This window comes from Tympanuchus pallidicinctus, unplaced genomic scaffold (assembly GCF_026119805.1).
Source record: "Tympanuchus pallidicinctus isolate F22 unplaced genomic scaffold, pur_lepc_1.0 scaffold14, whole genome shotgun sequence".
Taxonomy (NCBI): Eukaryota; Metazoa; Chordata; class Aves; order Galliformes; family Phasianidae; genus Tympanuchus; species Tympanuchus pallidicinctus.
Genome location: NW_026294659.1, coordinates 13002919 through 13019043, shown reverse-complemented (window position 1 = coordinate 13019043; position 16125 = coordinate 13002919).

The window sequence follows — 16125 nt, the reverse complement described above, 5'->3', positions numbered from 1 at the left end:
CAGAAGTGTTGTAAGCTGTTATTTAGTAGGTATTCTATAGCTACTCAGTGCATTAGTATATAATAAGGCAGTAAACAGAAATCCATTTCCCCTTTCAGACTTTCTCTTACAGATCCATCTCTTACAGGCCGGTCATGTTTCCCGCTACAAGGGCCAGGAGTCAGTTACTCTTACCTTGCTTAATCTTCTCTTTCAGGAAACACTAATCATTCTCACTGTCACTTCTGGGTCTTTCTTACTTCTTCACCTTTGTTGAGTTGAGGCAAGTAAAACTGAACAATACTCCAGGTTAGCACATTGTGCTATTCATCATTATGGACCTAACTCTGCTATCTGACCTTGGCAAAGCACCATGTTGCTCAGATTTGTACCTCTGTCATTTCCTTGAGCAGTTGCAGTTATTTCTGAAGATAAAACCACAGAATTGTTCTCTCCGTTGTGTGCTGCCTCGCTTTGCTGAAGGGAACATCTTGAACTCTTCACATACGTTGACTCATTATGACTGATGAAGTAGGATGTGACATCCCACTTGCAGTTCCCCAGCATAAACAGTTTAAACATAGCAAGAGCTCCCATCTGCCTTGCGCCTTTGCTCCCCCAAAACTGAAAACAAAATCAAGAACCAACTCATTCACATTTTCATTCAGAAGATAACATGAAAAAGAAAGATAGAACATTCACGTTTTCAAGTAGTTATGAACACTGAAAATATGTTACTATTATTGCAAACAACAGCGAAATTATTGCTATAGCTGGAGAAGAAAACACATTAAGGGGACTCATTTCTGGTACAACTTTATGTCTGTGTGGAGAAATTTTGTCCAAAGGGTTAGGTTAGAGGTTTCCACACCACATACAGTTCTCTGACAGACTAAACTGAAACGCATCTGAAATGAAAAGATGGGGTATGCTGTTTCTGAGCGCAACATGGCTGTAACAGGAATATAATGATAATCTCTAGGGCTGAAATCCATTTCTTGACCTGATTTTCTTCGGTAATTAACTAATAGTGCAAGAGAGTTCACTGAAAGTCTCAATAGGACTGCAGTGCACAGGAACATTTTCACAGGTACCCCACTGTACCAGAATAAACTGTAATTTTTCTATTTCCTGTAGCTACTTCTAGGCAGTGAATGCCACCCAGGACTTTAGTTACCAGGAATGGAAAAGTAATTTTTGTCCAAAGCAACAGGGAAAAAAAAGTCTATAAAAGCAAACCTGAAAAAATACCATTTTATGGTGATACATTTTAGGAAAAAAGCTTACAAAACCCAACTGAGATTTAAGTCATGTAAGTCTAAAGTACTTTCAGAGCTTTGATGGAAAAGATGTAAAGTATTATTTAAAATCAAATTCAGCCTCTATGTAGTTCTACAGGAATTTGACCTATTATATTTCATTGCATTACCACTACTCCATAGGTCAGGGACATTTCTAAGTTATAATGAGTAGAAATCTTACATGTTCTCAAATTAAATTATAGAATTTAAATTAAAAAAAAAGCAAAATAAAATAGCAACATGCATTTTTTTTTTTCTTCAGTGGGAATCTTACTGTCAAAGAACAATTAGATATAAATTTTGAGCACTGACTATTCTTGCACAAAGCCACCAGCAAAGAAATTGAGGCTGTTGAGAAACAGCCACATTTTAGTTGAGAAATTGAAATAGTTTTGTAGCAATGGATCATTGGAGCTGTGCTAGTGACTACTTTCTTTAGTATACTCCGCCTTGTTGAGAAAGACATGCTAATCTGTAAAGGACAACAGTCTATCTCCATCTCATCATGTCAGAGGTATATTAGAACAACTACATTGGACCAGATCAAAATACACGTGGCATGAAAGGTTCACTAGGAGTGGTGAATGAAGCTCATCTTCCAATGAGGCTGGGGGAAGAGAACACACAGCACTCCTGCCCTTGTATACTACCTCAGCAAATGAGGAAATTAATTTGAGCTTCTTAGCACTTGTGCCTCTGCAAATTCACTGGATCCTGTTTTTAATCCAGCGAAGCTTTTTCAACCTCCACCTCTCAGGATAAGCTCTACAGCTTCAGCAAAATGGTAAATGAAATACTATTTCTCTTTTCTTCTGTCTTAAATGTGCTTCCTAATTTGGTGTTACAAGAAACAGCAAAACATATTCCCTGTTTACATTGTTCACAATAGTTGTGTCATTTCTCAGCCCTTGGTAGTTCTCGTCTATTTTCTGAGATAAAGCGTAGCGTACTTCAACTTTTCCCAATCAGTAGAAAAGCTGTTCTATCTTTCTGCTATTTTTCTTTCTTCTCTCAACACCTTTTTTGTTCAGTGAAGTCATTTTTGAGATTGTATGACCAGAACTGTAAAGCATTCAAAATATATGTACCGCAGGGATAGTACTGACATGTAACATCATTTAGTACATTTAGTGCAGATATGAGCTTTTCCATTCCAGTTTTTGCCCTTTTTTCTAATCCAACTTCCTTTTTTTTCTGAATACTATAGACGATGTGATGACACTTTCAGAGTATTATTCACAGTGGCTTCCCTAGAGACTTGTTTTTATCAGCTAATTTAGAGTCTATCATTATGTTTCTATACTTAAAATTATTAGATATACTGAGTGCAATCTTACCCACTCTAATAATAGGAGCAATAAGCTAACGTTTTCACTAGTTTTTACCACATTTTTACTGATGTCATGCAGCTCCAATGGCACATATCTGCATTGCATAAATAGAGAATCTAATCATTTACTAATACATCTTTTTAGGTATACAGTTTTGGCACAGAGTCTTAATTTTGTCCCTTTATGTGTTTCAGCTTAGTTTTAGGTAAATTATTCAATAACAATATTTCCAGAATAGATTAGATCAGATTGATAAAGGCGGTAATGGCCTTCCATTGACCAGGGGAGGTTCAGGTTGGGTATTAGGAAACACTTCCTCTCGGAAAGAGGTGATGCAGTGGCACAGGATGCCTGGGGAGGTGGTGGAGTCACTGTCCCTGGAGAACGAGTGTGGATGTGGCACTGAGGGACATGCTTTTAAGTGGTCACAGGCATGGGCTGATGGTTGTACTAGATGTTTAGTGGTCTTTCCAACCTTAATGATTCTATGATTCTATATTTTCCCAGATACTTGCTCTGTATTTTCTCTCTGTATTTTCCTCTACTTAGCATCCGCTCGCATGTCCATTAGCTGCACCTCATATGGCAGTTCAGCATTTATGTTTGTACTTGCTGTTCTTCATAAGAAGATATAAAACAGTATGTACATGCAACACACATGAAATTGGTCCTTATTTTAATAAACAGATACATTACTTTGTGTCAAATGGAAATCTCTTGTATAAATAGCCTGTTGTGACAGAATGTTCTATATTTCATTAAAAATAAATTCATTTATGCATTTAGATATTTATGGAAACTTTTTTTTTTTAACTAATCCTTTCAATACATTCATCAAACCCCATACTATGTTCTTTTAACCTCTGGATCTTATTGAGAAGAGAAATTTAGAACTGCTGAATGAACCTGTTGCAAAAGTTTGGTAGAACAAAACTAGTTTAGGAAAATGATTAAAGGGCAACAAGCAATAATTTTAAAAAATAAATCCCACTGCAACTTTTTGTATGATTGATCTGGCAAACCTCTATCCTGGGCAGCAAATGGTTTTGAAGTTGTTGCAGGTTTAGCTTTGGCGAAGTGATATTGGAGAACATCAGGATCAGAACAAGATGAAATAGAAGACGAGATTTGTGATGGGAGGAAGGAAGGTTTGTTCCTTTTGATCTAATTGCTCACAGGTAATTAGCACGTGCCAGTATGCAACATAAAACCAGCTGCTGGTCCGGTGGCGCCAGTTGCAATGTCCAGAGACACCTTCACCAAAGAGTTTGCCAACTACTTGCACGTATGCTGGGAAAGCAGCTTTCAGAGAGAGCTTCTGAGATGGGTGAAGCCTTGCTGATGGTAGGCTGACAGGGGTAGCCCTGATGGGAGGAAGGCAGCATGGTCAAGAGACACCGTTACTATGGCAACACTGCCTGGGAAAGACAAAAGAGGAAAGCGGTGATTAAATGGGAACGGCTGAAACAGGGAGGAAAACGGGGCTACCAACGCTATGCCAGCTCTGCAACAGTGCATGCTGCGACAGACTGACACGCACTCATCACGTCAAATGAGTGAACCTGTCAGTCACTCTGTCAAGGGATGATTTTGCTTGGCTGTCTGGTCAGATGCTGAGCATTTCTAAGCAGCCACAGACTGGAAATCAAGTTGGGGTGCTGGGATAAAATCTTCAAATCTTTTTGTGGCAGCGCTTTGTACCCCAAGGAAGAGGGCCAACATGTTGCAAAATACTTCAAATGCTTAAATAGGCTCAAATTGGCCTCAGAGGCTTTTCATAGACCCCCGGTACCAAAATAACTTCTAATAAAAATAAGTATATTTGCATTGCACCTATACAATCACATCTGAACAGAATTATCAATAACCAATACACATCGTTTCTTACGCTTATAGCAAAAACAAATTCAGGTTGAGTAAATCTGACTTAACAACTCCAAAAATTGCCAGGGTCTGCTTTGTGAATGGAGCAAGGCAGAACTCCCTTAAAATCACCCATTTGATTTAGTAGAAACACAGAAGATTTGCAGGACACTGCAAATTGCCTTGGCAAGGCTGAGTCATCCGTGCAGAAACTAGCATTAATCTGTTGTTTAGGGCAGCTGGCAAAGAAAAAGAAAGAATGTACAATAGGAACTGGCCTAAATTACACCAATTTGCAGACTGATACTACCCTGTCAAATGGTCGTATAAAGGTACTGAAAGCCACTCAGCCTACACACTCCCTTCTAGGGAAGTTTTCACTGTCTATATCCTGCTTCTAGCCCAAAAAGTAACCCAAGTTCTTTCCTAGAAAAAACTTCCAATGCAATGATTTTTTGGAGGTGCTCTAGAGTAGTACAGGCTCCTGTAGCATTGTTTTTTGTTTTGTTTTGTTTTGTTTCCTAAAATCACATTTAAAGATATCTAGAAGAAAGCAGGAAAAGAGGAGAAAGGAGAGTTAAATATCAATACAATTATGTATATCTCCCATGGCTGTTTATCTTTTGAAATTTTACAACACATTTTCACAACTTTGTAGAAAAGAATGAAAAGTAACAGGCTCCTTTTATAGCATGAAATTGATACATAGTGAAATTAAATGAACTATTGAAGATCGCTCAGGAAATCTGCACTGAAGCAATAACTTACACTTCTCACGTTCCTGTTCTGAAGCTAAGGAAAAGGTTAGTGTTCTCTTAGACACATGTACTCTGCAATATTGTGATATTCACTGTGAGAATAAGGCTGCAGCAAGCACAGAGCATTACACAGAGAATGGGTTGGTTTTTCTTTTGGTTTTATGTTTGTCCCAGTGCTCTTTTTGAAAGTAAAATAACTTATTCAAGCTCCGCTTTTCCATAATCTCAAGGGTTCATGCTGTGCGGATAAGCCATCGATTTTTGTTCTCAGTCTGTTACAGTCACATACATGCAGTAAAAGTAATTTCCTCAGGACTAATATCATTTGTTCTCCAGGGCTTTTCCTTATGAAAACTGAATTTTGAAGAATCCCTATGTAACCTTTGTTATTAAGGTTGCAGGACATTGACATCCATTCGTGAGATGAGCAAGGCATAAAATTTTGCTCCTTCAAAATTTCCAGACAAAGTCCTTTATGGATGGGGAACAGCGATGCTTTTTCTTTGTGAGAAAATTTCAAACTGAACCTAAAAAAGCAAGCAAATTACTTTCCCCTCTTGGTTTGGGCATTTGTTGCACTGAAATCTCTTTTTAATTTAACATTGATTTTCACTCTAAAGTCATTAAAATCCAGGTTTTAGGAGAACATGACTCTTCTCCTCTCAGATCAGTGTGCAATGTTTCATTGCTGCATTCTGAATCAGAGACAAAAAGTGATCCTAAATGTAAATGTGTCATTATACCAGAGCTTGACAGAGGAGTGTACAAGTATACCAGTGAGGTTCAGACTTAGAAAAATTGCACTGAAACTTTATTTCAATCACATACAAAATATATTTGTACATTGAAACTAAGGGCATTTGTTCCTCTTAGCTAAAGGAGTGCAAGAAACACTAGCAGAGGGCAGCTTCTCCCAACAGGAGCCGCATCCCAAGCAAACAACATTGCAGGGCTGCTGTCCTAAGGAAGCGTTGTTGGGTACAGTGTGTTGCTTTCAGATTTAACAAGAAAGCATAAACAACCGTGAGCAGTAAGTCCTCCTTTCTATGAGTCTGTAAAGTACATCAGAAAGGAAATTCTTGGGTAGGACATATGACCTTGCTGGGTATTGATTTCCTACGTGTCGACTGTGCATCACCAGTGGAGAGAGGTATTCCTCATTAAGGCATCCTGGTCATTACAGTGTGCAACAGCACTGTGATGTGGCTACAAGGCACAAAAATCAGCTGCCTGCCAACTGCTAAGTGGTGGATCTTTCTTTGCAGCTGGGCAGCTGCAGTACATCCATACTGCTGTCGTCAGCTGAAGCTGAACTTCTGAACAGCAAGGCCTGGAGCGTAATGTGAGAGGGAGTAAAGGACAGCTGATTGGTAGGATCTAGTGAGAGTGCTGCTGTGTATCCATAGGATGGTGGGATACCTTTATTTAGAGATGGTTAAAGTCAGATTTCCTCAGAAATTTGCTACAGCTATTTGTGGGCTCCACAGTGTGAGAAATAAGATCAGCGCCTGACCAGGGGACATCTACTGAATAATTTTTACCTACATTTTTAGGAGAATGAATGTCCTAACCTAACTGCTTGCACATTCATCCAGCAGGACCAGGAACATCAGAAGAGAAAGTACAGAACATTGTGAAACGGTTCTTTTTCCATAGGGAGCAAAGCACATTCCCAAATTATATTGGTAACAATAAACCTCTGAAATAATACAGTACATTTCTCTCCAGTGAACGGCATCATTCTGTATTCTTTAGAGCTGAGTGGAATAAAACTGTACAGTACAAAGGTTTCAAGTTTCCCTTTTTGATGCTTTCAGGCCTGAGCAAAAATAATTAATTTCTCCACCTCCACAAAGCATTTTAGCATTTTTTTTTCCAACAGTGAAACACGATAATTGCCAGTAAAAAGACAGCCAACTTCCACAGAGGAACTAATATGCAAGAAACCAAGCAGCACTTATGAGGACACCTCCTCTTTTTCATTTCAGATCCACTTGGGGAGAGGAAACTCTTTACTTTTTAAAGTAATGCTGGCACAAGCCTTAAGTCTTCTCTTCATCGTGGAAAGGGGTGTCTGAGGGCATGAATGCATTCCTTTTATATCTGGTATGAATTACAGGCCAGCTCCTGTTGTTCTACATCTGGGTTAGCAAGCTTCAGGGCTCCCTAGTCTGGGCATATTTTAACATACAAGAAGTGACAAGGAATGCTCCTCCATGGCTACAATGCTTCAGGCCACCCGCCGAAGGCATGTTTGACGACATATAAATAACTCAGGCCCCACATCTACCAGGAGGCCAAGGAGATGGCTAAAGCTCCCACTACCCCATCCCTGCAATGCTGCTGTGATTTGGTGAGCTGGCAATACAATCAGTGCAGTATTAGATGTAATGAAGATTTAATAGACTCATAGAATCGTTTAGGTTGGAAAAAAACACTAAGATCTTCTAGTCCAACCATTTCCCAATGCTTTCCATACTAAAGCCCTCACTATTATTGGTAGCAATTTGATGCTACTGAACTGCAGTGAGCAAGATACAGTCTTCAGAGAAATTATTTATCTGAGGATTATCATATTGAGAGGTTTCATGTAAGGTATTTCAGGCATTTCTCTACAAAATAGAGGCCAACTAGAAAAAAAACTTACAACTATTTATCTTAGAGATTCTAAAAATCCATGTACAGAAAAGAGGTATGATAGAAGGAGGTGGACTTGCTCTAGGCCCAAAGGTGTGTTCTTGGGCTGAGTTTGGCTAAGGGTTCACTTAAGAAAATTTCCATTCACTAGTACAGAGCAACCTGTTCTAAGCTACATTTGGGCAACTAACACATGAACTGAGACTGCTCCATAGAATCATAGAATCGTGAGTTGGAAGGGACCCTTAAATGTTATCTAGTCTAAATCCCCTGCAATGAACAGGGATGTCCATAGCCAGATCAGGTTGCTCAGAGCCTGGTCCGTCTCTGTGCAGGTTCCCAGTGCCAATCAGAATAAATGCTGCACTGCCACCAAATAAATGTCACTGTATAGTAGGGATGGAGGTGCTGAGAAGGATTTACTCCTAAAATTGCTAGCCTTAATACTGAGACACCACCAATGGGAAAAGAATACAGGGAGAATATCTCTACTCTGTTCTCAAAACGTTACGTGGCTGGGGCCTCAAAGGACAGGGAAACATGCCAAATTCAATGTCAGGGATAAAGCTTTCAGGAGGAGGATACTGAAAATAAAGAAATAGGCAGAAACAAAATAATAGGCAGAAATAAAAGCTGCAAGGAGCAGTGAGGCAAGCAAGACTAGGAAAGGGAAGAAGGGTGTAGAGATGCTGTGAAATGCTATTTAGGACAAGACTGGAAGGTGATGGCCAGAGATCTGTATGTCGCTCCTTTTCTTTTTCTTTCCACTCAATATCAAAGGCAAAAGCATATGTCTTCAACCCTCCTTCCACCAGTGGTTTGTTACCCTCCACTGAAAGAAGACTACACAGTGGTGTGGTCTAGTCCTACAGTCAATGCACTTGTGCATGGGAAGGACAGAGCAAGTCAGGGACAAGAACAGAAGAGAACATGAATTCATAAGATTATTTTATCTACCAAAGGTTAAGTATTGCTCAGAAATACAACTAGGAAACCTCACTAAAACCAGCCAAACTGAAAAGAATTTAACCTCCTTACAAGGAGGTTACATGTGCAGAATGGTATGGCCTGCCTGGAAAAATTAGTACAGTCATGTGATTGAAGATTATATCAACCCACAAACAAAGAGGAATCTTATTTAAAATACATACCAGTAGATCTTACCATTTTTCTAGTGTTTCAGTGACGTGGTTTTCATATAAATTTATATACACATAATAAAGAGAATACAGATCTATATGCACCTAGAGAGAGAGAACATGTATGTATGTATGTATGTATATGGGAAAGGGGGGGGGGCCTGCCACAGCCATCATAAGAATAAAAATAGTAAGAAAGAATTCTGCTCCTTAGGCTCTGTGACAATTCAGTTTCCATCAGTGGTTAACCTCTTTGCAAGGGGACCTGCTTCTGTCCTGGTTTTGCCACCAGATATTAGGATTCTCCGTGGAACACATCTCATGCTCACTCAGCAAATCCTTTATTTTTTCACTGGGAAACTGCTCGTAGGTACTCCATCACTCTGACATTTTTCAGCCAGGATAATGATGGAGCAAACAAGCACAGTAGCTGACTCAGGAGGAAGGTGTAAGACTGCAAAGAAGCTGAGCACAGAAGCTACTGTTTATTTATATATACATATTTTTGAAAAACACACAATGGAACATTTTCTGTATTAGATTAGAAGATTAGAAAGGACCTCAGCACTGACCAAAGGCTAGCATCAAATACAGCAAAGGTGTACAGCAATCACTGTAATGATGGCAGCAAAGATGGCAGCAAATGAATATTTCAAAGGCAGATGACACGGCTTGGAGATAGCAGTAATTGAAGGATCAGGCATACTTGGCTCTAAATACGCAAGAAGGAAAAATTTATATGAGATCTGGGAAAGGCTTCTCTTCTTCATATTTGTGTGCATGGAGGAAACTTAAACAAGACAGTAAAATCTAAAAGCAAAAGACCTAAACAATCATAATTGTCGGATGAATTTTGTTTTTCATCTTTTTGTCTTTGTCACCATCGTCAGCCTTTTAAATGTATTTCACATTACAAGGTGATACATAGCTTTCTACAGTGATCTTTTTGGAATAGCAGCTTACTGTCCCATTTTAGGAGTGTTCATCAAATCATACTACAGATCATCTCTGTCTCACAGAGCTTGTCAACATCTACACTAACTCATTATTTTTACCTGGAAGACAATACCTCTCATCACATTGGTAGTTTGACTTTGTCTTGAACACAGAGACTGGTGTGGCTTGTATTGCATGACTCCAAATAGTAAATTAGCATCAATATTAAGATCTAGCATCGTTTGTGTCATCTTGATGTACTCTCAGTTCACATGCTCCTTCATTTTGCTTATTTTCTTGTAGCTGTCATACTGCTTCTTAGTAACTGTCTAAGAAGTATAAAAAGTACCTTTTAATAACCTTAATACACCTCTCAAATACACTGGTGCAACTTTAGCGTTACAGAACAAATGAGAGGAAACACAATTATAGCTCTGCTGCTAATGCAACTCTACAGGGCAAAATTTTCAGAAGCACTTCTACGCTACAATCCAAGTTAATTTTTGTGTAAATAAAGTTTCAAGTGGTCCCCAAAGAGAGAAAAAAATGAAGAATTTGAATTCACAGCATGTCAGATAAATCATTCACTTTGGATATGGAAAAGCAAGCCAAGCTATTTCTCTCACAACAGCTATAATGGATCCAAGCAAACCCTGACACTCTGTGTCCTAAAGCATCAGAAAGTTTTATATTTATCACTGACTCTGAATAGGAATCCCAGCAGCTCTTGGCAACAGCAGATACTAGACTTCCTCATAACAACTCTCATGAACGACAGAGAAATGCAAGTGGGAAAGACCCTCTGGAAGTGCCTGGTCAACCACCACTCTCCCAAGGCAGGCCCAAATCAACATCAGATCAGGTTGCACAGGATCTGGTCTAGCTGAATGTCACATCTTATAAATGTTACACTTCACTGTTCAAGATAATACATTACTCTCCTGTCCTTAAGTCTACTGCCTCCAGTGCCAGCTTTCAGCACAGGAGCTGTAGTAGGAGGGCCCCATTTTGGCACAGAAGGGAACTGCTTGAACTGGGCTTGAAGTCTGGGCCATAGTACTGGCCTTCATTTACCAAAGTATCATATCAGAAAAGCTTTTTCTGAGGACTGTACCATAGGAAACTATTTGGAGAGAAATAATTCTGAGACACCTCAAAGTTCCTCACATACTAGTGATTAAATCTTATTGGAGAACATAAGCTTGGCTAAGGTCAAAATCAAAGCTACTGTTAACTGCAGTTAATCACTGAGAGACCCTTTTATCTCAATTCTACTCCTCCTGACCAAAAAAATTGCAAAATTCTTGCTCACTTAAGTGACCCAAGATCAGACCTTTAAAAGCAACTCAGATGGAGGGGTGAGCGTGTTCCCTTCCACTACATCTCTAAATACATTTTTAATTTCTTACTGGAACAACTTTTTATGGCCAAAATATAATCCCCTGAAAAATAAGGTTTCTTTTAATGGAATTGCTGACAGATTGTTAAGTAAAGTGCCACAAACAGCACTGCTGTAATGAGTATTTGAGCAGGCTGATTGCACGAGGCTTGTCTGCTCTCAGCATTGGCAAAAACTCATTTGATTTTCAATACAGCAACCCTCTTGAATCAATATTTTGTATTATATATTCCATTTGAAGTACTTGTATAAGGAGTATGGTATTCTTTTACCTTAGTATTTTATTTGTCAACTGATGTAGCACAATTAGCTACATTTTATGTACATTTGGTATACAGTCTAATGATAGCTAGAACTTACCTGTTAGCATTAATTAGATCTGCAATCAGATTTATATATGTGTATGTGAACATATGTGAGAATGCACATTTCTGTAATATCCATTCCTGATGTTTACCTGAAATATTTGACCCATGATTCTGTGTGCCTCTTCCTTCTGGTTGCACATGCAGGAACACTTTAAAGAGGCCAGGTGTTATCCATAGAGGAATGCAGACAGAGAGATACTGAGACTCAATGGTAATGTTTTAAAGGTTAAGTCATATCACATTGGTATATCTCTCTCTCATTGTTCATCTACATACACTACATACACTAATTAGTCTGTACAGAAGACAGACATACAAAGCTGAAATGTGCTTTATCTCCTAAATTTAAATAAGCTCCTTTTCATCAGCATCTTCATAATCCATGTCGCCCTATCTATTTTGCCACCCAGATGTCATAAAAATAGAAACAGCCATGTCATCTGGGGAGTCCTCTTAAACATGAAGTAGCTCTCCTTCTTTCTCAAATAAATTACTTATCCCAGTCGAGGTATACTGGGTAAAGAATTTTGCAGAAAGGGGATATGGGGGTGCTGGTGACAGCAGTCTCAACATGAACAACAGTGCACCCTGGCAACCAAGGTGGCAAACCACATTTGGGGTGCATCAAACACAGCATAGCCAGCTGATCAAAACAGGAGATACTTCCACTGCATTTAGAACTGATGTAGTCTCATCTTGAAAATTCTATGCAGTTCTGGGCTCCACAACGTATAAAAGACCTTTGAAAGCATCCAGAGGAAGGCAATGGAGCTGACAACAGGGCTAGTAGGCATGTCCAGTGAGGAGAGGGTGAGGGCACTTGGGTTGTCCAGATTAGAGGAAAGGAGTCTGAGATGTCACCTCACTGCTCTCTGCAGCTTCCCAAGGAGAAGTACAGAGGGAGGTGCCAGGCACTGTTCACTGGTAACTGATGACAGGATGATGACAGGCCTGAGACCAGGCCTGGGCCCCCCAGCACAAGAAGGATGCAGAGTTCTTTTAACAGGTCCAGAGGAGGACCATTAAGATAATCAGAGGGCTGGAGCACCTCTCCTTTGAAGAAAGGTTGAGGGAACTGAGCTTATTTAGCTTGGAGAAGAGAAGGCTCTGGGGAGACCTCACTGTGGCTTCCCAGTACTTAAAGGGAGCATATAAACAGGAGGGGGTACGACTGTTTATGTGGGTGGATAGTGATAGGACAAGGGGGAATGGTTTTAAACTGAGACAGGGGAGATTTAGGTTAGATATTAGGAGGAAGTTTTTCACGCAGTGGGTGGTGACACACTGGAACAGGTTGCCCAAGGAGGCTGTGGATGCCCCATCCCTGGAGGCATTCAAGGCCAGGCTGGATGTGGCTCTGGGCAGCCTGGTCTGCTGGTTGGTGACCCTGCACATAGCAGGGGGGTTGAAACTCGATGATGAATGTCCATTCAACCCAGGCCATTCTATGATTCTATGATGTGTAGGAAAGGCACAAAATTGTGCCTGGGGATGTTCAGAGTGTGCATTAGGATAAAAATTTTTTGTGATAAGGGTGATTAAACATTGGAACAGCTTCCTGGAGAGATATTTGATGCCCCATGCCAGCCAGTGTTCAAGAGATATTTGGACAGTTCCCTCAATAACAAGCTTTTTAAACATGTAACTGAAGTGGTCAAGGCTAGATGGACTACATGATATCTGAAGGACCTTTCCAACTGAACAGTTCTGTTCCTGTTTTATTCTAAAGTCTTACACAGAGAAAAAAATATTTCCAAGAAAAAACATTCAGAAACAAATCCCATTTCTGTGTAGGTATGTTGCATTTTCTACTTACCCTAAATCCTTTAACCCACTCACTGTGACAAAGAACTACTCTCATGCATTCCCAGTTTCCAAAGAGTCAGCTTTTAGGGTTCCCAATGCAGTGATCAGCCCGTTAAATCTCTCTCTGTTGCAGGTTCACCCATCCAGCTGGCTTTTCTCTCTCACACGCTATATGTATATTCCTTATCATTCTCAGAGGTCAGACCAGCAGACCTGAAGTCCTGTGCAGAGTCCTCCTCTGGTCTTTTTATTCCTTCTCTAGCATTGCAAATAGATGCAGGCATGGCACTGTAGAGCTTGAAGGTGACTGTGCCCCTGGACTAACGTATGAGGACTCACCCCAAAGTGATCATAAAGGATGGTTCCTGCAACACCCTGTCCGCCTGAACTTTCCACTGCCAGGGAACAGGCTGTGTTCTGTCAGGTGACTCTATGATGTGGTTGCTTTGGGTGACCCAGAGGATCTTCAATCTGCAGCCAGAAGGAAAGCCGAATAATCTAAACTAGCATGGTGAATCCAGTACTGGACAAGCCTCTGAGTTAATAAAAGGTATGGCCCATACAGGCATGGCTTTGGGATCCAACCTTGATAAAGGTGACCTGGGATCTGAAAGGCTCCCAGGTTCACAAGTCTACCTCTGGCACCTCTGTCTGGCTGATACATGCAAAAGCATACTGGATCTCACTTGTGCCTGAAAGATGTGTCTGATCGTACAAGCAGGGAGAGCAAACCCTTTCATTCTTGCTTGTTTTCTGTTTATTTGTTAATTTGTTTTCCTTTTCAAACAACTAACTGTGTTATTGGCACTGTGTAAAGCAGCTAGGATAGCTAACTTCACTGCCATCTTATGGGTTTTGATGACAACTTTAAGTTAGAGGGCTGGGAATCAGTTTTCAAGGAGTAGCATTCCAGTTAGGGCCTCCTCATGCTAGCATGCAAGAATTTTTATTTTGAGAAAGCAAAATTTGTGAATATCACCCTTGAGTGCAATATCCAAATACCTTATTTGCAAAAAACTCTCTGGTTGAGTGAGATCCTGAATTCAATGAGAGGTTTGCCACTGATTTCAGTAGAGGAGGATTTCATTGGTTTTATCTCCTGGGAAAGAGGGGAGGGGGAAAAAAAAGGAAAAAAATACAGTAACATAAGTCATTTAAATAGTGTTTACCTAAAAACACTAACACTAACAAAACAAAACACTTGGCAAAAGTCAAACAAAATTCCTGCATTACCAAAGGAACAGAAAACTACTAAAGCATATTCTCATGCTAATTTATACTAGGATCAGCTTAGAGATTTCTCCAGGCAGTGATTAACAAATTGCAGCTCTTCTCCAATCTCCTTCGCTGCTGATAAACACATGATAGTATAAGTGGAGTACAAACCAGAACAAAGATTACCTCTCATCAACAAAGGTCTAGATTCAGGATCATACTGAGGTAGATGCATAGAAACCCATTTGATTTCCATGACCTGACACCACATTTAAAGCACATGCTGAGCTGTTATTCCTGGATACAGACAGTTTCCTAAATCAGGACCAAAAGTATTTTCAAAATATCTCTTTCAATGGTAATATCAGCTGGCTTCAGGCTTTTGCAGCTGTAAGTCAAAGCAAACATTTCATGGAAGTGCAGTTCATGTGGTTTGATGGAAGTCCTTTCATGGCTTTGAAATGTGACTGGAAAAGAGAGTAAATTATTCTGAAATGTTGCTATGTGACGATCTGAAAGTATCAAGGAACTGCTGAAGTTTTTTATCTACTACAAAATGAGAAGCATTAAGTCAAGTTGTAGATATATAAGAAAAAATTGATCAAGAGCTTAGAATCCAAAAGGCAGGTGTTTTCTAATTCACTTAAAAACACACCCTACAGAGGAACCTGTAACCTGTTGTTGCTTCGTATGAGCAAGCTGATGAACCTTGCAAGCAGCAGCAAAGGCAACCAGAGCATACAGTGAGCCTTGTCTGGCACAGCCTCAGTTCTTCAATGAAACGTGCTTCAGGAAGTAACTGTCTTTTCTCTATCAAATGAAATCTGCTTAAAAATCCTGAGTTCAGAAAATCATCTTTGTATTCTTTTTATGCTCTGATTACTTTTGCCTTTGCTGGGTTCGGTGTCAGAGACCTAGAAGCACTAAGAGTCCTTAATGTTCTTGACCAGGCTGATTGAGAATCCTCAGCCCTGCCCACAGACACAGGTTCAGCTGAGCCCAAGGCAGTGGAACCATTTTTGGAGATTTACAAGAAAAGTATCAGTGTTGCACAGAGTGACATGATCTAGGGTGGTCACAGGCATGGGTTGATGGTTGGATTAAACAATCTTATTGGTCTTTCTGACCTTGATGATTCTATGATTTCAAGGCCATGAATGCCTGCCCCATCTTCACTATAGCTGGTCCCCATCCCTACCTCTGGATCTGTCCCCCGTATGGACCTCAGGCCTCCACTGCAACAGCTCATCTCCTGGGAGGACCCTTCAGACACCATAGCTTATGCTGTTCTCTGACATTCATATTTGTAAGCTTTTCTGCACAATCCTTGAAGCAAGAAACTTTCTTTAGAACAGGAAGAAAACTAACATTCTTATGTGACTTTGAGAAAAAA